Source organism: Rhinolophus ferrumequinum, chromosome 23, assembly GCF_004115265.2.
Source record: "Rhinolophus ferrumequinum isolate MPI-CBG mRhiFer1 chromosome 23, mRhiFer1_v1.p, whole genome shotgun sequence".
In the NCBI taxonomy this organism is placed as follows: Eukaryota; Metazoa; Chordata; class Mammalia; order Chiroptera; family Rhinolophidae; genus Rhinolophus; species Rhinolophus ferrumequinum.
Genome location: NC_046306.1, coordinates 42419138 through 42442755, shown reverse-complemented (window position 1 = coordinate 42442755; position 23618 = coordinate 42419138).

The window sequence follows — 23618 nt, the reverse complement described above, 5'->3', positions numbered from 1 at the left end:
AAAGAAGGCAATAATGGAAGAAATAAGGAACAAAATAAAGTATAAGACATACAGAAAACAAATAGTGAAATGATAAAAGTAAGTTCTTCCTTTTTAGTAATTACATTTAAATAAATTAAACTGTGTATGAAAAACACAGAGGTTAGCAGAATGAATTTCTAAAAATGAACCAACAATGTGCTATCTTATTAAGAGACTCAGTTCAGATCCAAAGACACAAATAGGTTGAAAATGAAATGAAGAAAAAAAATAATTTCATGCAAATAGTAACCAAAAGAGAGCTAGGGTGATGATACTAATATCAGACAAATTAGACTTTAAGTCAAAATATGTTACTAGTGACAAAAAGAAAAGGACATTATATGGTAATAAAATGGTCAATTCATCAAGAATGTATGACAATTATAAATATATACCTACCAAACAACAGGGCACAAAATAAATGAAGCAAACATTGACAGAATTGAAGGGAATAGCAGTTAGTTCTGCAATAATAATTTGATACTTCAATACACCACTTCAAATAATGGATAGGACATCTATACAGAAGATCAATGAGGACACACAGGGTTTGAACAACCCTATAAATCACCTGGACCTAACAGAAATATACAGGATATTTCAACAGCAGCAGAATATACATTCTTCTCAAGTACATATGAAATATTCTCCAGGACAGATCATATGTTGAGCCACAAAATAAGAATCAGTAAATCAAAAAGGATTGAAATCATATTAAAAGTCTTTTCTGAACATAATAGAATGAAGCTAGAAATCAATAACAGAAGGAAAACTGAAATATTCACAAATATGTAGAAATTAAACAATACAATATTAATTAACCAATGGGTCAAAGAATAAATTACTCGGGTCCTCTGCCCATTTTTTTGTCTTTTTGTTGTTGAGTTGTATGAGCTCCTTGTATATTTTGGATATTAGCCCCTTATCAGAGGCATTGTTTTCAAATATTTTTTCCCATTCAGTTGGATGCTTCTTTGTTTTGTGGATGGTTTCTTCTGCTGTGCAGAAGCTTTCTAGTTTGATATAGTCCCATTCATTTATTTTAGCTTTTACTTCCCTTGCCTTTGAGGTCAAGTTCATAAAATGCTCTTTGAATCCAAGGTCCATAAGTTTAGTACCTATGTTTTCTTCTATGCAGTTTATTGTTTCAGTTCTTATGTTTAGGTCTTTGATCCATTTTGAGTTAATTTGGGTACATGGTGACATATAGCAGTCTAGTTTCATTGTTTTGCACGTGGCTTTCTGATTCTCCCAGCACCATTTACTGAAAAGGCTGTCTTTTCTCCACTGTATGTTTTTGGCTCCTTTGTCAAAAACTATCTGTCCATATTTATGTGGGTATATTTCTAGGTTTTCAATTCTATTGCATTGGTCTGTGTGTCTGTCTGTTTTGATTATAGTTGCTCTGTAGTACAAGCTGAAGTCAGGGACTGTGATACTTCCAGCATTTTTTTTTTTTTTTCAGAATTGCTTTGGCTAATTAGAGTCTTTTGTGGTTCCATACAAATCTGATGATTTCTTGTTCTATTTCTTTAAAAAATGCCATTGGGATTTTTTGGGGGATTGCATTAAATCTGTATATTGCTTTGGGTAATATGGCCATTTTAACTATGTTCCTTCTTCTAATCCATGAACACGGAATGTCTTTCCATTTTTTTGTGTCTTCTTCAATTTCTTTTTAAAATGTCTTACAGTTTTCAGTGTATTGGTACTTCACATATTTGGTTAAGTTCATGTCCTTTGATAGATGATTGGATAAAGAAAAGGTGGTATATATATACACAATGGAATACTATTCTGCCATAAGGAAAGATGAAATGATGCTGTTTGCCACAACATGGAAGGATCTTCAGATTATTATGCCAAGGGAAACAACTCAGACAGAAAACAACAAGAACCATATGATTCCACTGATATGTGGGATATAAAACTGAAAGCAACAAATGAACAAGACAAACAAATAAAGAAACAAAAACTCATAGACACAGACAATAGTTTAGTGGTTATCAGAAGATAAGCAGGGAGGTGGGTGGTAGAAGAGTATAAAAGGGGGCAAATATATGGCAATAGAAGGAGAACTGACTCGGGGTGGGGAACACACAGTACGATATATAGATGATGTATTACAGAATTGTACACTTGAAACCTATGTAATTTTATTAACCATTGGTACCCCAATAGATTTTAATTTTAAATAAAGATAATAAATTTGTGTTATCATAAGCCAAAAAATGAATAAATTACAAGAGCAATTAGAATATACTTAAATATAAATGAAAACAAAAATACAACATACCAAAACTTATAAAAAGCTGCTAAAGCAGTGTTAAGAAGGAAATTTATAGCAGTAAAGAACTACATTAAAAAAGAAAAATCTCAAGTCAGTACCTAAACATACACTTTAAGAATCTACAAAAAAGAAGAGCAAGCTTAACCCAAAGCTAGCAGAATAAAGGAAATAATACAGATTAGAGTGGAGATAAATGAAATACAAAATAGAAAAACAATAGAATTGAGGAAACTAAAAGTTTCTTGAGAAGATCAATAAAATTGACAAACTCTTAAACTAGATAAACAGAGGAAAAAAAAGAAAAGCAAAGAACTAAAACTAAAAGTGAAAGCTAGGGCATTACTACTGATCTTAGAGAAATAAAAAATATTATGAGAATACTATGAACAAATGTACACTAACAAAATATTTTTTAATTTTTATTTATTTATTTATTTATTTATTTATTTATTTATTTATTTATTTATTTATTTATTTATCTATTTTATTTTATTTTTTGGGGGGAACAGTGTTTTTTTCCAGGCTCCATCAGCTCCAAGTCAAGTCGTTGTCCTTCAGTCTAGTTGTAGAAGGTGCAGCTCAGCTCCAGGTCCAGTCACTGTTTTCAATCTTTAGTTGCAGGTGGCTCAGCCCATGAATTGAACCAGGAACCTTGTTATTAAGAGCTCACGCTCTACCCAGCTGAGCCATCTGGCCGCCCCTCCAGCAGCTCAGTGTCAGCTCATTGTCTTCACTATAGTTGTGGAGGGCACAGGTCACTGGCCCACATGGGAATCGAACTAGGAACGCTGTTGTTAAGAGCTCACGCTCTAACCAACTGAACCATCTATCCACCCCTAATCTTTTTATTTTTAATTACAGTTGACATACAATAACATATTAGTTTCAGGTGTACAACATAGTGATTAGACATTTATATAACTTATGAAGTGATCACTCTGATAAATCTAGTACCCATCTGACACCATACATAGTTATTACAACATTGTTGACTATATTCTTTGTGCTATAATTTACATCCCCATGTCTATAATGTAACTACCAATTTGTACTTCTTAATCTCTCTGCCTTTTTCACCCCCCCAACTCCTCTTTTTGCTGACAATCATCAAAATGTTTTCTGTATCTATGAGTTTATTTCACTTTTGTTTGTATGTTTATTTTGTTATTTAGATCCACATATAATTGAAATAATACATCATTTGTCTTTTTCTGACTTACTCCACTCAGTACAATACCTTCTAGGTCCATTCATGTTGTAGCAGATGGCAAGCTTTTATTCTTTTTTGTGGCTGAGTAATATTACATTGTATATAATTACCACCTCTTCTTTATCCATTCATTCATTGATGGACATCCAAGATGCCTTGATATCTTGGCTATTTTAAATAATGCTGCAATGAACATATGGATGCACATGTCCCTATAAAGTAGCGTTTTTCATTTCTTCAGATAAATACCCAGTAGTGGAATTACTGAATCCTTCCTTGTTTCTTTTATAGCTTTTGTTTTAAAGGCTATTTTGTCTGGTATAAATATTGCTACCCCATCTTTTTTTTTTTTTTAATTTCTATTTTCATGAAATTTCTTTTTCTATCCCTTAACTTTCAGTCTGTGTGTTTTTCAATGTGCAGTCTCTTGTAGGAAGCATATGTAAGGGTCTTGTTTTCTTGTCCATTTAATCACCCTATTTCTTTTTTTTTTATTTAAATTTATTGGGGTGACAATTGTTATTAAAATTACATAGATTTCAGGTGTGCAATTCTATATCACATCATCTATAAATTACATTGTGTGTTCACCACCCAGAGTCAGTTCTCCTTCCATCACCGTATATTTGATCCCCCTTACCCTCATCTCCCACCCCCAACCCCTTTACCCTCTGGTAACCGCTACATTACGTTCCCCAGATTAATTTTCAAACCCCGTGGCCATCCTGTGGTCACCGACTGCCCTTCAATCCCTTCACCCGCCCCCCCACCCCCGCCCATCTAGCAAACCTCAGTTTTTCCTCTTTGTCTCCAACATTGTTTCTGGTTAGTTCATTCACTTATTCTTTTCTTTAGATTCCGCAAATAAGTGAGATCATATGGTACTTATCTTTCTCTGTCTGACTTATTTCACTTAACATAATGTTCTCTAGGTCCATCCATGTTGTTGCAAATGGTAAGATTTCTTTCTTCTTTATGGCTGCGTAATACTCCATTGTATAAATGTACCACTGTTTCTTAATCCAGTCATCTACCGATGGGCATTTTGGTTGTTTCCATGTCTTGGCTATTGTGTATAGTGCTGCAATAAACATAGGGGTGCATAAAGATTTTTGTATTGGAGTTTTGGATTTCTCCGGATAGATACCTAGGAGTGGGATTACTGGATCATAGGGTAGTTCCATTTTCAGATTTTTGAGATACCTCCATACTGTTTTCCATAGTGGCTGCACCACCCTATTTCTTTTGATTCAAGCATTTAATCCATGTATGTTTAAAATAATTATTCACAGATATGTAGTTATTGCCATTTTATTATTCATATTTTTTACTTTTTTTTACTTTTTCTTCTTTTTAAAGTAGTTCCTTTAACACTTCTTGTAATACTGGTTTGGTGATGATGACGCCTTCAGCTTTTTCTTGTTGGTTAAGCTTTTTATCTGCCCTTCAATTCTAAATGATAGCTTTGCTGGGTGGAGTAATCATGACTGTTGGCCCTTGCTTTTTATCCTTTTGACTAATTTGTGCCAATCCATTTTGGCCTGCAAAGCTTGTGTTGAGAAATCAGCTGACAGTCTTAGGGGTACTCTCTTGCAGGTGCTTTTCTTTTTCTTTTTACTTAAAGTTTATTGGGGTGACAATTGTTAGTAAAGTTACATAGATTTCAGGTGTACAATTCTGTATTACATCATCTATAAATCCCATTGTGTGTTCACCACCCAGAGTCAGTTCTCCTTCCATCACCATATATTTGATCCCCCTTACCCTCATCTATCATCCCCCTCCCCCCTTACCCTCTGGTAACCACTGAACTATTGTCTGTGTCTATGAGTTTTTGTTTCTCATTTGTTTGTCTTGTTCTTTTGTTGTTTTTCGTTTATATACCACATATCAGTGAAATCATATGGTTCTCTGCTTTTTTTGTCTGACTTATTTCGCTTAGCATTATACTCTCAAGATCCATACATGTTGTCACAAATGGTCCTATTTCATCTTTTCTTAGCAGGTGCTTTTCTATTGCTATTTTTAAGATTCTTTCTTTGTCTTTAACCTTTAACATTTTACTTATGATGTGTCTTAGTGAGGGCCTCTGGATTCCTCTTGTTTTGGACTCTGCTTTTACTGGGTTTGTGTATCTATTGCCTTTGCCAGGTTAGAGAAGTTTTCAGTCATTATTTCTTCAAATAGGTTTTCAATTCCTTCCTCTTTCTCTTCTCCTCTGGTACCCCAATGATGCAAATGTCGGTACACTTGTGTTGTCCCAGAGGCCCCTTAAAATATCCTGTTTTTTGGATTCTTTTTAATTTTTGCTGTTCTGATTGGGTGTTTTGCTACTTTAACTTCTAAATCACTGATTTAATCCTCTGCTTCATCTAATCTGTTGATTCCATCTAATATATTATTCATTTCAGTTATTGTATTCCTTATTTCTGACTAGTTCTTTTTTATGTTTTCTATCTCCACTTTAGTTTACTATCTCTTTATTGAAGTTCTCACTGAGATCACTGATAACCAGTGTTTTGCACTCTGCATCTAGCAGATTACTTGTCTCTATTTTGTTTAGTTCTTATTCTGGAGCTTTGTTCTGTTCTTTCATTTGGAACATGATTGTTTGTCTCTCCATTTTGGCTGCTTATCTGTGTTTGTTTCTATGTATTAGGTAGATCTGCTATGTCTTCTGGTCTCAGTAGAGTGGCCTTATGTAGTAGGTGTCCTAGGGTGCCCAGTGGTACAGTCTCCCTGAACACCTGAACTGGGTACTCCAGGTGTGTCCCTTGTGTGTTGTGTGTGCCCTCATATTGTAGTTGACATTGGTTGCTGTTTGCATGTCAAGGGTTGACCCTCAGGCTGATTGGTTGTGAGGTCTGGCCATGGGATTTGCATTAGCAAGGCTCTGGTGCTTGACCAGCCTGCCCTTTGGGTGTGCCCTCTGTGTAGGAAGCTGGGTAGTACTCTGGCTTGGTTGAAGCTGGTCCCTGCGTGTGTTGGCTCCAGGGTCTCCTGGGTGGATCCCCATTGCAAGCCAAGTTCAGCCACAGCCTGTGTCCTGCCCAGGGCTACATAGTATGAGCCACAAAGCAATCTGCAGATGGCAGTCTCCCACACTGGTCTTGGACATGCCTTAAGGGGCCAAGCTGTAAACTGAGGCTGGCAGCTAGCTCCAGGTTTGGAGTTGTTCAACAAGAGGTACAGGGCATGCTGAGGCCAGATGCTGTTTGTTTGGGTTTGTGAACCTTTGAGAGATTTTGGGAAAGTCCTCAGCATGACCCAAAACAAGCTGTTTTTATGGAAAAGCCATTGGAAGCAGCTTGGGTGGGCCCCCAAGTTGGGCGGGACAGGGTCTCCAGGAATCACCAGGGTGGGGTGAACAGTGTTAGCTAGGTTGATGGAGATTCAGATATGGTGGCCATCCATGTCTGCATGCTGGGAGGGGGTAGTGCTCAACAAAGAAATAATAGATTCTGTCAGCACTACTGTCTGGGAGAAAGCTGCCCCTCCAGCCCTTGCTCTAAAGCCTGGCACCTTTTGAGCTGCTGCCCCAGTGCTGGAGCTCAGAGCAAATGAGTCTGTTAGTGAGTAAGTCAATGCACAGGCCCTTTATGAGAAACGCTTGGGCCTTCAACACCCTCCATCTCACTCAGCCACAATTTCCACTGTTTTGCACAGCCAGAACTTGTGGGGAATTCTCTTCCCAGCACTGGAACCCTGGTCTGGGGAGCTGTTGTGTCCCATGCAACGAGGGTTGTGGGGAGCGAGGAGGGTGGAACAGGGTTAAGAAAGACAGTGGCTAAGAATAGAGTGCAAGCGGGGCCAAGGGACTCCAGCCTCAAGGACTGAGCCCTGAATTGGGCCTACGCATAGCTTTTATTAGTTAGGTGAGGAAGTAAAGAAGATAAAGCTTGTCAATCCCAAGATCTGTGAATCCCATACATTATAATAGGAAACTGATTCAAGCCAATCACCCTTGCCTGCAGGCAGCAGAACCTTGAATCTCTTCCCCTGCAGGTTGTGGGAAGGAATGCAGCCACAGCGGCAGAGACTCTCCTTAGCTGGGGGAAGGTGGGGGGCTGTGCCCACCTCTATGAACCCCGTGGGTTCTCCTGTTGGTCCCCATGAGGCTGTGTCTGACTTGAGTTGTTCCCCCCGTGGGGAATCTTACTCGTCATTGGCTAACCAGCCATCTTTCTGGGGCCAAACAGGGAGTCATAAGGTGCAAGCACAAAGGTGAAGCAAAGTCCCTGAAAGGATCCGTCTCACAGACTCTCCTTGCTTTATGGGCAGGTACGAGTATACAGACGGGTAGGCTGCTGCGTGGCAACAGGGAGCCTGTTGTAGGGATAGGATCCTTCACTCCTCCAGTGGGACCTCTGGATATCCCTCCCAATTTTTAATTGCCATATGAGGGTGTAGGACCAGACCATTCTGTGTCAGTCTTGAGGTGGCTTCTTCTGTATGTCCTTAGTTGTAACGCTTTGGTTCAGGTAGACTTCAGGCAATTCTCAATGATGGTTTTCTATAGTTTAGTTGTAATTTTGATGTGGTCATGAGGAGAGGCAAGTAGTCTTTACCAGCTCCATCATCTTGACTGGAAATTCCCTACACCAACAAATTAGATAATCTAAATGAAATGGACAAATTCCTAGGAACACCTTAATTATCAAAACTGACTTAAAACTAAATATAAAATTTGAACAGACTGATAAATAAATAAATTGAATCAGTAATTTAAAAAGAAAAAAAAAAAAAACATTGCTAACAATGTAAAGTCAAGGTCCAGATGGCTTTAGTAGTGATTTTTACTAAACATTTAAAGAAGAATTAATACCAATTCTTAGCAAACTCCTCCAAACCCTAGAATTTTTAAAAGACCTAAGTAAATGGAAAAACATCTCATGTTTGAGAATTGGAATTGAATAAATGATTTTAGATGGGAATTCTTTACATATTGATCTACATATCCAATGCAATCTTATCAAAATTTCAATGGCCTCTTTTGGAGAAATAGAAAAGCCAATCCTCAAGTTCATATGGAATCGAAAGGTAACCCAAGTAGCTAAAACAATTTTGGAAAAGGAGACAAAAGTTGGAGGACACACAAATTCCAATTTCTAAAGTTATTACATAGGTACAGTAACCAAAGCAGTGTAGTACTGGCATAAGAAAAGGCATATACATCAATGGAATAGAATACAGAGTCCAGAAATAAATCCATACATCTATGGCCAATTGATTTTGACAAGAGTGACAAAACCAACCAATGGAGAAAGAATAATCTCTTCAACAAATGGTGCGGGACAACTGGAAAGCTACATTCAAGAAAATTAAGTTGAACCTTACCTTAGTCTATTTGGGCTGCTATAACAATCTATCACAGTGTGGGTGACTTACAAACAGCAGAAATTTATTTCTCACAGTTCTAGATGTTCAAAGTTCAATTTCAGGATGCCAACATGGTCAGGTGAGTGACTTCTTCTAACTCAAAGACTTCTTGTTGTATCATCATGTGGTAGAAGGGGCAAGGGAACTCTCCCAGACCTCTTTTATGATAACATTTTAACATTTTGTTATAACTTTAATCTCATTTATGAGGGCTCATCCTCATGACCTAATCACCTCCGAAAGACCCCATCTCCTAATATTATCATCTGGGCATTAGGTTTTCAACATATGAATTTTGAGGGGACACAAACATTTAGACTATAGCAGATCTCTACCTTATACCATATATAAAATATTAATTCAGAATGGATCAACAATCTAAATATATCAAAGAAAACATAGAGGTAAATCTTCATGACCTTGGATTTGGCAAAGGATTCTGAGATATAACACCAAAAGCACAGGCAACAAAATAAATAAATAAATAAATAAATAAATAAATAAATAAATAAATAAATAAATTTTACTACATCAAAATTAAAATTTTTGTATATCAAAGGACATTATCAAGGAAGTGAACTGACAACCTACAGAATGGGAGAAATATTTGCAATTCATATGTCTGAGAAGAGTTTGGTATTTAGAATATAACAGGTCTTGAGTTAGGCAAAGATTTCTTATCTATGAGATCAAAACCTTGGTCCATGAGGAACAAATTGGTAAATTGTATTTTATCAAAATTAAAACTTTTGCTTTTGGACCTACACTGTTTCATTCACAAAGAATGAAAAGGCAAGCCACAGACTGGGAAAACATATTTTGCAAAGCACATATCTGATAAAGGAGTTGTACAGAATATTGAACCCTCAAAATTCAATAACTTAAGAAAATGTTTAACAAATAGACAAAACAGATATTTCATCAAAGATATATAAATGATAAATAATCACATGAAAAGACTGTCAACACCATTAGTCATTAGGGAAATGCAAATTGAAACCACAGTGAAAAACCACTACACACATTTTAGAACGGCTAAAATTAAAAAGATTGACCACATCAAGTGTTGACAAGGATGAGGAGATACTGTGCTCTCATAGACAGATGGTGGAGATGTAAAGTGGTACAACTGCTTTGGAAAACATTTTGGCAATTTCTTAAAAAGTTAAATAGACACTTTTCATTTGATCCAGTAATAATGGAGTAGTACTTGTACATTCATACAAAGACTTATACATGAATGTCCATAGCTACTTTATTTGTAATAGCTAATAACTGAAACAAACCTAGTGTCATCAACATGGTGAATGCATAAACAAATTGTGGTATATCCATACAACAGAATATTACTCAGTAATGAAAAGGAATAAAATATTGACTCATGCAACAACACAGATTAATGTCAGAATAATTATGGCGAGTAAAAGAAACCAAACAAAAAAAGATTACACCCCCATGATTCTGTTTATGTAAAATTCTAGAAAATTTAAATTGATAGATCTATACAGTGCCCAAAAGCAGACAGGTGGTTGCCTCTTACAGAATGGTCTTTTGGAGGGGGTCGGGGCGTGCAGTAATAGGAAGGGGAAAAGGGAGGAAATACGAAGATGCATAAAGAAACTTTTGGGAATGATAGATTTCTTCATTATCTTGATTGTGGTGATGGTTTCATATGACAAAGCATATTGTATACTTTAAATGCTTATTATACCTCCTATGTCTCGGTGAGGCTCTTAAAACAATGTTAGAAAGCAGAATGCCTGCATTCATTTCTCATCGGAAATTTACAAAATTTCTGTTCACCTGTTTCTTGTCCGACTTTTCTCTCTATTTCCTATGCAGTCATGAGTGAAACAGATTTGACACTTTTAATTTTAATTCCTCATTTTGAAACTTTAGTTTTAGTGGTATTTAGTTTTATTTTATAAATTTAGGTTCAAATATAATATACAGCAATAATTAGACATATTCAACTCTTTAAAGATGGTTAGGGACTCAGGTCCAGCTGCTATCAAGGCCAGTGTTCTTGATGCCCAGGACTGTGCCCTCAAAGCATTGCTAAAAATGCATATTTCAAGGCCTCAGCCTGACCTGCTTAATCAGAATCTCCAGGGGTAGGCCTTGGAGTGGCTTTTAAAATAAACATCACAGGAGATTCTCAAGTACCCTGAAGCTTGAGAATAGCTGGACTCCCTTTGCCTTTTACTGTGACTAATAGTGATATAGATAAAGTTTCTGTCCACTACATCATTAGTCGACAAACTTTTTCTGTAAAGGGCCAGATAATTCTTTTAGGCTTTTTAGGCCATACAATTTCTGTCACAACTACCCAGTTATGCCATAGTAGCAAGAAAGCAGCCATAGACAACATGTAAACAGATATCATGGCTATGTCCAATAAAATTTTATTTGCAAAATAGGTGGGGCTGTTGGCCATCTAGCCACAGATGTAGTTTGTGGACTCCTAGTCTAGACAGTGTATTACTCAAGAACCAACAGTATTGAGTAGGGTATTAAATTCACTTCAGGCAATATCCTTTGAGGTTCAGATTTTGAACTGTTAAATCACCAACAATTTTTAATTCAGATTTCTGGGTCCCCCTCTCCTCTACTGAGTCAGAATCTCGGGGACCAGGGTTCCAAACATTCTTAGGCCCACCAATAACTGAGATGCACTGCCAGGGATAGAGATTCTGGAAGTAGAAGCAGCAGGGTTTCTTTTGGGTCCCAGGAAGTCGTCTGAACTTCCTTTCAGGTAAGCCATAGTGCTGCTGCCAGAGCCGGCAATTACTCCTCAGTACTGGAGCAGCACCTGTGTCACTGCCCAAGGAATTTCTTTTTTAATATTTGTTGAATAAAATCCAGGGAAATGAGAAAACTCATTTCAAGCTGGCCCTTGAGGAAAACTAAGGCTGAAGGAGACTCCCCTAGAAACACCAATGGCTCTGGAAGTCAAACACAGAGCTACTGTGCTCCCTGAGGCCTGTCCCCACAAGTCCCTTTCTATTTCTCCCACCTCCGCCCAATCTTTTGAGGACCAAGTTGGAAATTGAAATTAAGGTGTGCTTTAGAGTCAGACAAAGACAGGTTCAAATCACAGTTCTGTCACTTTTAAGCCAAGGCATTTCAATCAACATATAAGAGATTATGCTCTCTGAACCTCAGTTTCTCAGTTTTCAAAGATGTGAAGTGGGATAATAACAAATATCTCAGAGTTGTTCTGAGGATTTCATGAAATACTGGAAGTGAAAGTCTGACATTTTATAATTTTATTTCAATAATGGCTTAGTGAACATGATATCTGAATATTGTAATTAACACACTTTTTATTTCAGAATTGTTTTAGATTTACAGAAAAATTGTGAAGATAATATAGAAAGTTAACATGTACCCCAAATCCAGTTTCCCTATTTTCAACATCTTACATTAATATGGTACATTTTTCACAACTCATGAAGCAATATTGATACATCACTGTTAACTAAAGTCCACACTTTACTCAGCTTCTCTTAGTTTTCTTCTCATGTCCTTTTTCTGTCCTGGAGCCCTATCCAAGGCACCACATTACATTAGTTGTCGTGTCTCCTTCATCTCCTCTAGTCTGTGACCACTTTTCAGACTCTCCTTGTTTGTCATGACCTGACAGTTTTGAGGAGTATTGGCCAAGAATTTTGTAGACGTATCCTTCAGTTTGTGTTTATGGGATGTTTTTCTCATGGTCAGACTGGGGTTATGTGTAGTATTGTTATTTGTCTTCTCTCTGTAGTTTCCATCCACTGTCATTCAGGTCTTCAATGGTGGGCCCACGCTGATGCATGGCTTCCTTCCTTAAGTTACTCAGAAAAACAGAGCGAGGAGGGGCCCAGGTGCCATTATTTATACAAGTGGAGCAGTGACAAGAAGGCATAAGAGGCGCAGTGTAATACCACTTACAGAGCTTGGATTTGCAAACAAAAACGTGGTTCTCACTTGTAACACATGTGCTTGTAGTAAAGTTAATTTGAGATTTTTGTCCCAGGATTGGGTACAATGTAAGAGTTCTTACTAATTCCTTAACTATAGGCAATCAATATTAATAAAAATTCTAACTCATTGTTCATCACCATTTTGTTGCACAATTTGCAGGCAGTTTACGTCTCTGTGTCATAAAATTTAAACAACAAGCTACTCCTTCAAGGTCAGTTAGCAGAAACTTGAAAGATCTGAGTTAGATCATCAATAAAATGTGGCAAAATGAAATCCAGGTGGACAATCTGTCACGTTCAAAAGTCTGAAATGAAATATGATCACCAAATGATACAGAAAATTTCAGCAGCTAAAATCCAGCTACATTACTTAGAAAAAGTTGCTGCACTGGGATAACATCTGTTATAAATGCCAGGGATGCAGTCACTATTAAACTGTATAAAATATCCTTTAAGTAAAAACATCATACTTTTTTTCAAACTATGGTCAGGAGCTAAGGCATTTGCATATTCTTGCAAAATGCATGCTGTCCAGAGGATGTGTATGAGAGACTTTGATGAAGCAAAACCCAAGATCAAGGATAACTAAGTAGGAGGGACCTGCTCTTGGCTTCTTTCACCCATGCACATAGCTCTGACCTAAGAACAGCAACTACACATACCAAAAGCCAGGTATTTGCTCAAGTTCTTCAGAGTGAAAAATACAGGTTCTTCGTCTGTAAAGAGAACAGGCAGCACTAAATGATCTCCAGGGTCCTTTCCAGATTGAAAATCCTAATGTCCTGTAATTCTATTATCCTGGCCTTTGATATGGAATACTCAATGAGAAATAAGCTCAAATCAGGCCTGACAGCCAAAAAATAATGCCAGGAATCAGTCTTTCTACTTTTAATGCACTAAACTAATGGTTTAGTGGTGATACACAACTTGCCCTGACAAATTCCCTTCTGTATCTGGCATCAATACCGGGTCATGGGGAGGGGAGATCCTCTGGAAAATAGGCCAATGTGTGTCTACGGTGATAATGCCTGTTTAGCACAGTTTAGAAGGTGCTAAATTTAAAATCTGCCCAGATTTGAAAAAAAAAAAATTACAGGAGATTTTCCAGGAGATTAGTTGGCTTTTTCCACACTTGAACTTTGGGAACTTGGAAATCAACCCAAGAGCTCGTAATGTGCCCACAAGAAGGAAGACGGAGCTGGGATCTGAGGGACGGGGAGCAGAGGAGGTTTGGATTGACTTTACTTCCCTCTTTCTAATACTTTCCCAATATCTAACACAGTGGTTCCTTTACCTTTAAGAAATAGTAACAACAAAATCAACAAACCCTGGAAAACCTACCAAACAGTTTGTAATTGGCTCTGGCCTGCTGCAGTTACTACAATTTAATGATGCCTTAACTGGGCACTGCCCCATGCTGCTGGCTCTGAGATTGCAAATCTAACCCAGCATGCAGCTCCCTGGAGCCTACAGCCCTGGGAGTCCAACTTCAGATGGAGCAATACCTCATCCTTGACGCAGAAGATGCCTGAGGATAATCACTTCACTTCTTTGCCTCTTGCTCCTGAAAATGGAGCCAGGCATCAGCACCACCTGAGAGCAGATTAAAAATGCAGATAATTGAGCTCCACCCCAGACCCACTGACCCAGGATCTGCTTATTAACAGACTCCTGGATTGTTCCCATGCTCCTTAAAGTTTGAGAAGCACTGTCCTAGAGCTTCCTATTTCTCTCATTTGGGAGAGAAAGCAATAAGCCAACTCAGGTTGTCAAGGCCTTCGGTTTTCTGCAAGGGTGCAGGGTCCTAAGCATCATGAGATGTGACCTATAAAAAGGAGTGCTGAAACATTTTTCTGGATATTTGTCCATGCAAGTGGGTGTCGTGCAGGGGATCCTGCTGACTACGCCATGTGTCGTGTGGGGTGTCAGGCGGGGTGTCCAGCGGGGTCTCTGGTCCCGCTCCCCACATAAGAACGCAGGATATGGCTAGGCCAAAAAGGAACACCCATGTATCCATAGGTAGGGGAGTCATACCACTATACTCTCGCTGGCGGCTGGGTTGGAGAAACAAGAAACAGGAGCCACACAATTCTCAACCCTCACTGCGCCGATTGCAGGCTCAGCCACCATCTTCTTGCTAGCCCCCCTTTTTTTCTGCTAGCCTAATATAATATAACGGCAGTTATATTCATGGCTAATGGCTCACTGGTTACAGCTGACGGCCAACTAGCCACAGCTGATGGCCATTTGATCACAGTCGATGGCCATTTACTACCTGAGCCAGCACCTTTCTATGTGAGGCCGAGAGCCTGGAAACTGCTTTTTGGGGCTCTGTCCCCACAGTGGGTTAAATTGAGATCACCATCTATTGTTAGTTTCTCAGCCATATACAAGCGGATGCAGAGTCATCGTCTGGGGGGATGTAGAGACACGGGACTCCCTTTCCCCCCAGGAGAGCTGAGCTGCTTGCCTGTGCCCCATGGACACACGTGTCCTGGGAGTGGTTCAGGTCATTGGCTGCAGAGCGTCACACTCTCTCTGCTACCACCATCCAACCTACCCGAGTCCTGACCCTGCCCAGCCAGGAGAGTCCAGCAGACCCTGAGGCCCTGAAGCAGAGCCAGGTTCCATGCAGAGGCAGCCCCAGAGCATGGGTCTGGCCTGCTTCTTCCTGGGGAGGTGGTTCCACCTCTCAGCTATGTTATCTAGGCACGTTAGCCTCTAATCACTGATTTCTCAGTTTCTTGAACAGATGGACCCGGCTTTCACACTGTCCCTTCTGATGTCTTTCTAAACTCGTTCTAAACTCATGTTACTTAGAGAGTGGTGTGAAGCTAGAGGCATTGGCATAGCTGGGAGACTGTGGGTCACCCAGAAGCTCAGGTCCACCTGGACTCGCTGAATCTGAATGTGAATTTCAAACGTTCCCAGGTGATTCATGTACACATTAAAGTTTGAGAAGCATTGGGGTAAACAACTGCCACACGTTTTGAAAAGGCTGTTGAAAATGTACTCAGAGGGGCTCCCCTCATCCTTTCCCTAGCTACTCAGAGCTGGTCATGGAAAGACATGACATGTGTCTTATGATTGCTTGTTTCTCAAATTTCCACTTCTCTGAAATTATTTGGAGTGGTACTTTTTGGATTTGGCCTCTTTTTAATCATAGGGCCTCAGGTTAAATCAATGTTCATATTTAGCCTGCACTTAGCTTAATTCCAGAACACATTTTTACCAAATATCAGTCTAAATAACATGGAATGATATATGTACCTTGATAGTCTCTAGTAATATATTGTGGGGACAGAGCCCAAGAGAGCAGTTTCCAGGCTCTCGGCCTCACGTGGAAAGGTGCTGGCTCAGGTAGTAGATGGCCGTTGGCTGTGGCCAGTTGGCCGTCAGCTGTAGCCAGTTAGCCAATTGGCCACTGATATAACTGCAGCAGCTGCGCTGGGGTGTGGAGTCGGTCGGTTGGCAGAAAAGTGGACAGCAGGTCACACGTCGTGTGAATCCAGCCTCCAGTGAGACTATAGTGGTATGACTCCCCTACCTATGGCTCCGTGGGTGTTCCTTTTTGGCCTAGCCACATCCTGCGTTCTTATGTGGGGAGCGGGAGCTGAGACCCCGCAGGCCGCCCCGCACAACATATATCAAATTTGATCCGAATCAGGTTGTTCCTTTGAAAATTTTGAAGTCAAAAGCGGAATACTAAAAAAGGTTAAAACAGAAACCTCACTTCTCTGCGTAGTCATACCCAGATAGCAACACATTCAAAGCCTGCTGAATTCCGAAGCCTGAAAAAAGTGTAGAATGGAGGTGACTGAGCCTTAGAAAAAATAAGCCTGGAAATGGCTAATCTTTTACTATTATTATAAACCTTTTGTAATGCAGGGACTCAGCTCCGGCTCCCTGCACAAGAACGTAGGATATGGTGAGGCCAAAAAGGAACAACAACGGAGCCATAGATAGGGGAGTCATACCACTATATTCTCGATGGCGGCTGGTCGAGACACAAATCCAAACTTCTGCCAGTACCCCAACGAGGTGTCTTCCTGCACCCGTCTCACTGGCGGCTGAGCGAGACACAGGAAGTAGGATCTACATGATCCATAATCCACCATCCACGCTTGCTAACCGCACTTGCTAGCCGCAATCTGCCATCCACGTCTCTGCCAACCAACCAACCCCTTGCTAACTGCAATCTGTGCTTGCTAGCTCAGCCATGGCAGTTATATCAGTGGCTAACCGGTAACCGCTAATGGCCATCTAATAACCGAGCCAGCACATTTACATGTGAGGTCGAGAGCCTGGAAACTGCTCTCTGGGACTCTGTCGCCACACCTTTATATGTGGATGTCACCCTTTCAACAATATTACTTGTCTCTTGAGAACAATCATGATTTGAAGTTGTTTGCCTTCCCAGTACCAAGCAGTACTCAATATTCAGCAGAGTGATGGTTATGTTGGAAATAATGGTGACTGATTTCCAAAACTGGTTAAACTTCTCTAGGATGTAGTTGTATTTTTTTTCTTGCACTTATTCTGTTTTCCATAAAGAATTAAATTTAGAGATAACTATGAGGCTAGAAGGTATACCAAAAAGGCTTTAAGTCCTTCAGGGATGGTTCCTCTACCACCAAAAGGTTATTCCTCTTTAGGGAAGAGAAAGTGTGAGAACCTAAAATTATTTGCTCTAATATAATTCCATCAACCATCATTTGAGAAGATGATCCAGGTACTCCAAAACTAGAAAAATAGTTCTCCAAACTGTAGCAAACTCCAGATTTTCCCTTCTCCATCTCCTTTCTCTTTAAATATCATGTTTCTCTATAAACATTAGTCATATTTACTTTATCTATTTGGAAAATGAATTGATACCTACAGGAAGGAGGTTACACAGTGTTAGCTTTAGGTAAAGCCAGAAGAGAAGGGGTTAAGGATGGAGGGAATGAGGTATTCATGCCTAGGAAGTGAGACAAAACATTGTTAAGAATATGAGCAATATAGAGAAGACAAATAAGTCAATAGAAAAGAGAAAGGATTCTGAACTTACCCAGTTACTTAGCTACAGGTAGGCATAAGTTACTTCCATGATCCACCATCCCATCTGACCAATATAAATCAAACTCTTGAGCACTGGGACAAGTTCTGAACAAGTGTGTTAAAATAAACTCAACAGGTGCCTCTGTTTTCCCTTTCAGCTTCAAGCCTAGCCACCTGTCATAATAAACTATTGGGGTTTCATGAACTCACTTCTTTGAATCTGGTATGCTGCTGAATCTGAAAAGAATATATTTTTCCTGTCTGACCCACCTCCTCTCACGCCTGAGGCCATGAGTCTCCACAGGGACTCTTTGCTGATACTCCCATCCTCCCAGACTGTACCTCTGTACCTTGTGTTCTTTCCTATTGAAACTCATGAAATTGCCTGTTTACTCGTATCTTCCCATCTAGATCAGAACCCCTTAAATGTTACAGTTTGATTTCCTGGTGCCTCACATGCTTATAGGGTATATTAGGCACCCAACACATATATATATTGAATAAATTAATGATACCCATTGATTATCATCCTTAAATACCATTAGGCTGTCATAAGTGCCTCTTATGTGAAAAAAATTATTTCCTAAATTACTGTTATACATTTTTCTTTATATCCATCACTTATTCTTCCTCAAAAGTAAAGGAAGGGAAAAAGAAACCTTGTTATAGCCACAGCTTACTGTTTACACTCATGAAATGGTCATTTATGTTGCTGATGGGATATAGGTGGTTTGTGTAGGCACTTAGAACAAAAGAGAAAAACCAGACTCGATGATTATTCTCTTCTTTCACTTCAGGATATCCCTTTAGATACTTCCTTTTCTCACTTTCTTTACAAATTTAAGTGTGATCTTCTAGATGCTGCCACAGACCACCTTTTCTCTTACAACTCTAGTAGGGCTCTGGACATCACCTTCAAACCTTCTCTTGGCTAGATGCCCAGAGGATCTGCTATGGAAGTGCACAACACCACGATAGAAGAAGTGGAAAAGCATTCTTTGTGCTAACTGATTCTCTTTTTTCCCCCCAAACTCCTACTAACCCACTACTGCGTTTCCCAGCACTGTCTACTCTTCCCTGTGGTGGAGAAAGTAATGAGCTTGTGTTGCCTCAGTTCTTGAACTAGCGCCTGATTAAATGAACAAATTATTGCACTGTACATCCTTCAGATGGAAAGCATTGCTTAATTGCAGAATAATTTGTCAGAACCTTAGCATTCACGGCATCTAATATTTACCTATTCTGTTGCTGACCTCTATCTCCACCACTTCTGAAGAAATTAGATATTGTCTTTTTAAGTAATAGCTGTCTTAAAGAAAAAACAAAACAAAACAAATACAGTACAATCTTCCCAAATACAACATGATGATCTGTTGGTAGACTTAGAGCATCTTAAAAATACTTAAAGATCACCTAGATGAAATCTCCCTTTTTGTAAGTGGGTAAAGTGAAGCCCACAGAAATTTGGTGAATTGCCTAATGGGGCAAGACTGGAGTCCCTCAACTTCCAGCCTAATGTGACATTCAGTACAGAAGTGTTATCAAAGCATGGTCCACAGACCCACAGCCTCACTATAATGTGGAACTTATTTGCAAGGCAGACTAAACACCCCAACCAGATCTATTACATCAGAATTTCTGGCAGGTAAGCCCAGCAATCTGTTATCATAAGCTTTCCAGTGGTTCAGATGCACCCTAAGTTCTAGAACCTCTGCATATGCATTACACACCATTCTAAGATTACTCAAAGCTAATGGGCAAGTCTTGTGGCCTGAAGACTGTGTTGACCACAGAGTGGGGTGAAGAGGAACACTCTCGTAGTAGCCAAGAGATCCCTGTCAGGATATCTGTTAAGCAGCATTCAGCCCCCTACTCAGAACTTGAACTTAAAATAGAGACTCTTCCCCTTCAGAAAATAAAACTGGAGAAGACAGAGGGCGATAAAGAATGAACATCCTTCCTCAATCCAGTACTTCCTTAACTCTGGGTAGTTTGGCTCTTAAGGGATTTAACCAAAAATAAGACTGTAGAAATTAGAGTAAGTTCTGCTCTCCTAGAACTCACGTGACAGTTTCCAAAGCCACTAATCAGCTCAGCACTTCCTATCAATGCTGCTCCTCACCATATGCGGACCTCAATCTTGCTTCCTTTATGGGGCAGAGAGCATGGATTCTTTCATGTGATGGAGAATCACCAGGCTTATATCTTCATGGTTCATCTCCTACGAGGTGAGAGAAGATTGTCTGATAACCTTTGTCTTTTAAAGCTCATGAAAGAATGCTTGTTGGTTGAGCTTGGTCACAGGGCCACAATTATAGCAACAATGTCTTCTTTTGAGAGACAGAATAGACACCATGATTGGCCAGGACTAATTCACTGTAAGCAAATTAGGGAGCCTCATCAATGTCACATGATTGAAATAAGTGAAAGAATGGGGCTCCCAGAGGATATAATAGGAAAATGGCTAATAGGAAAATGCTTCTCATCACAGAAATGGTACTAAGGAGCTTCACAGTCAAAGATACTCTGATTATGTATGGATGGGTGGTGAATTAAATTTTATTAAATATTTTGCCATCATATGACCCATGCATATGATTAACAGATTAGAGAAGGTGTGACATTGGGGGATGGGGTGGGGGCAGGAAAGGCAGTTCTTTATTAAACTAAAATAGCAAATTATGGTAACACAGAATCCAAAGACGGACATGGTTCATGTTGCTTCAGAGTAGAGATTTTAGGAACTAAAGTGCTGCTGTATCTCATTCTATTGTTCTAAACTTTGAGATGACAATAGAAAAAGTATTATTCCCATTTTTCCAGGAAGAAAACTAACACTCAGAGAGCTATATTGACATTATTAATGGTAACAGAAATGCAACTTGATCTCAGGGCCCCCAGACCCTGGTTCGGTGCCCTTTCAACAACCATGTTACCATTAGAAAAGATCATCAGGTTGTCAAGATAAGGCCATCCTGAATGCACATAAGTATTCTGATGATCACAAAAATAAGAAAGGAAGATGGTCACAAGTACAAACATTTTCATTCATAGGATGGGGGAGAGGTGGACATGTGTCACACACTACACTTTTTTCCTGAAAGTGCATTTCCTAATAAGAGTTCAAGCATGGTTCAATTGGGGGTGGAGGAGCTAAAACACAAAACTTTTTATGGATCTGTTGCTGTGTCTTATTTTATATCAAATTCTTGACCATTCTCACAATTTAAGATCTGATTTATGATGACTTAGGAAATTGCATGTAGATCTATCACTGCTAAAATATGTGACCATGTGAAAATGAAGGCAGAGAAAGAGCCTGAATTCATTCAAGGAGGTCATTTAAAATTTGAGGGGGTAAAATAGATAAAACGTGAAGGATACCAGCAACAAAATGAAACCAGCAATGCGAGTCCTGAGTGGCAAACAAGAAGCAGAGAAGCAGCAGCTGCTCACAGTTGGAAAATTCAGTGAGTGCTCATTTCGGTGGCCAGTTTTTGAACATGTCAGCTTAATTATGATGCATCACAGTTGACAGCAATGCATATGGAACCAATTACAGCACATGTTAAAATCAATTATTGCATATTTCAGCTATCCTAAACACTGTAGCAAGTGATCTGTGTACTGCTGCAAATTTCAACTCCACTAATCATTTTTACAATCATGGTTCAACAAGAAATGAAATATATATATAGATGTGTATATATATATATATATATATATCTATATATATATATATATATACACACAAAAATGTATACATTTTAAGAAAGGAAAAACTGTATTAAAATTATAATACAATGAATGATGCTAGCATTCATTTGATTAACGCCATCTTTGAGTGAACGTCATACTACACATTGCTACATAATTCGGTTCAACTTCGAAAAGTAATACGTACATAACATCTCTTAAAATGTGTATACATTTTTTTAGCACCCCCTGGCCGGTACACACACACACACACACACACACACAGACACATTTCATAACTACCATCTAACGCAAAGTCCTAAAACGTAGTAGCAGATAGCAAACCTTCACATATTTGCTCAGACAAAAGTCTAACCTTACATCATACCTTTCTTGAAGAGAAATAATGAAAATTAAAATTCTTTGCTATCTCCAAACTTGGTTGTGGTCAATTTAATCCAGTTTAGCCTCCTTACCAACAGTGAAGTCTATATGCCAGCTGCAGTATGGTGGCTATTTTGGTCTAAAATATTTACCTTAACTGTTTACCCTATTTTTGTGGCATTTTTCCCCCTTTAGATTTCTAGTTTAAAATTTGTCCTTCCAATTCTACAGTTTATTCATTTTCTGTTTACGTTTTTATGCACCAGCAAATAACAGACTTATTTGCAAAAGGACAAGGGGGGGAGGAGGAAGAGAAGGAGAAGGAGGAGGAGGAAGAGGAGCAGGAGGAGGAAGAGGAGGAGGAGGAGGGGACAACAGCAAAAAAGTGAATGTGTGTGAATTTGGCTCTCATTAGAGGTTTACATGTTTTCTGGTTGCACTAAATCAGCAGTGGCCCATATGCCTTGGTTACTCTAAAATAGGTTTACTGTGAAGAACAGTCATATTCTACAAACTTGGATTTCTACTTCCGGTCAAATTTGCTCAGCATAAAGCAGTTGCAGAAAACCAGTCTCTGACTGGCTTGAGGGCTGGGAGACTCACGCTGGTCCCTCATGGTAGGAATTTGTCTACGCAAATTCTCCTGCTGTGGAATGAGGGGCCAGAAGTCCAATGTGACTGAGCATTCCAAGAAAAGCCACACGCCTAAAAAAACTTGGCTCTGGGAGTAGGTGGGTGTGTATCCCAGAAAAGGGATCAGTGGTGTCTGAGTTAAGAAGAGCCAAGTGTCCATAGCAGAGCAGAGGAAAACAGCTTGTGTGGTTTAGTCAAGAGCGTTGGGCTGGATGTCGGGAACCCTGACTTCTCTGCACAGCAGCTTGCCCAGCTGGGGTGAGGCACTCAATACTTCATTGTCCTACAAACATAGCACAGAGAGAAGCAGACTAGAGATAGAATCAGGCCTCCGAATCTACTACTGTGACCATGGAAAGGAGAGCTGCTCCGTTTAAAATTTTTGAGGATCAGGGTGGAGACAAATTATCTTTGTTCTGTGGCTACAAGATGGATCCCACATCTTGCCTGGTGTCTTTCATTCATTCATCATGCATGCATGCATTCATTTAAGAAGCATGTATTTTGAACTAGTTCTAAAGATACCCATGCTCCCCCAGTAGAGCTAATAGATTTCCAAGGAAGACAAACACATCAACAATCACATAGACACTGAGGGAAGAAAAATAACCCAATGACCTCTGAGTTTTGTTCTGTATAAAGGGAAATAATGTGGGTCATATGTAACATGTACCTGGGACCAACCACACAGAGTATGGAAAGAGAGGAGACTGGAAGGAATCCCAACACTGTACCTTTCCAAAAATTTTATAAGACCTTAAATCTACATCATAATTTCAATGTCTTTAAGGATGTCTTGTGCTCCTATGAGTGGAGGCTGTGTGTTAGTGACCATTTGTGAGTTGAAAGATAAGGCAAGACATAGTTTGGGAGGAAGAAGTTTCACGGCCAGGGTCCCAGCAGGAGACAGAATTAATCTTTATGGTTCAAACACAGAGGTTCCGAAGAAGGAGCAGCTGACAGCACTGTGGACAGAGTGTCCCAACAAGTCCTGGAAAAA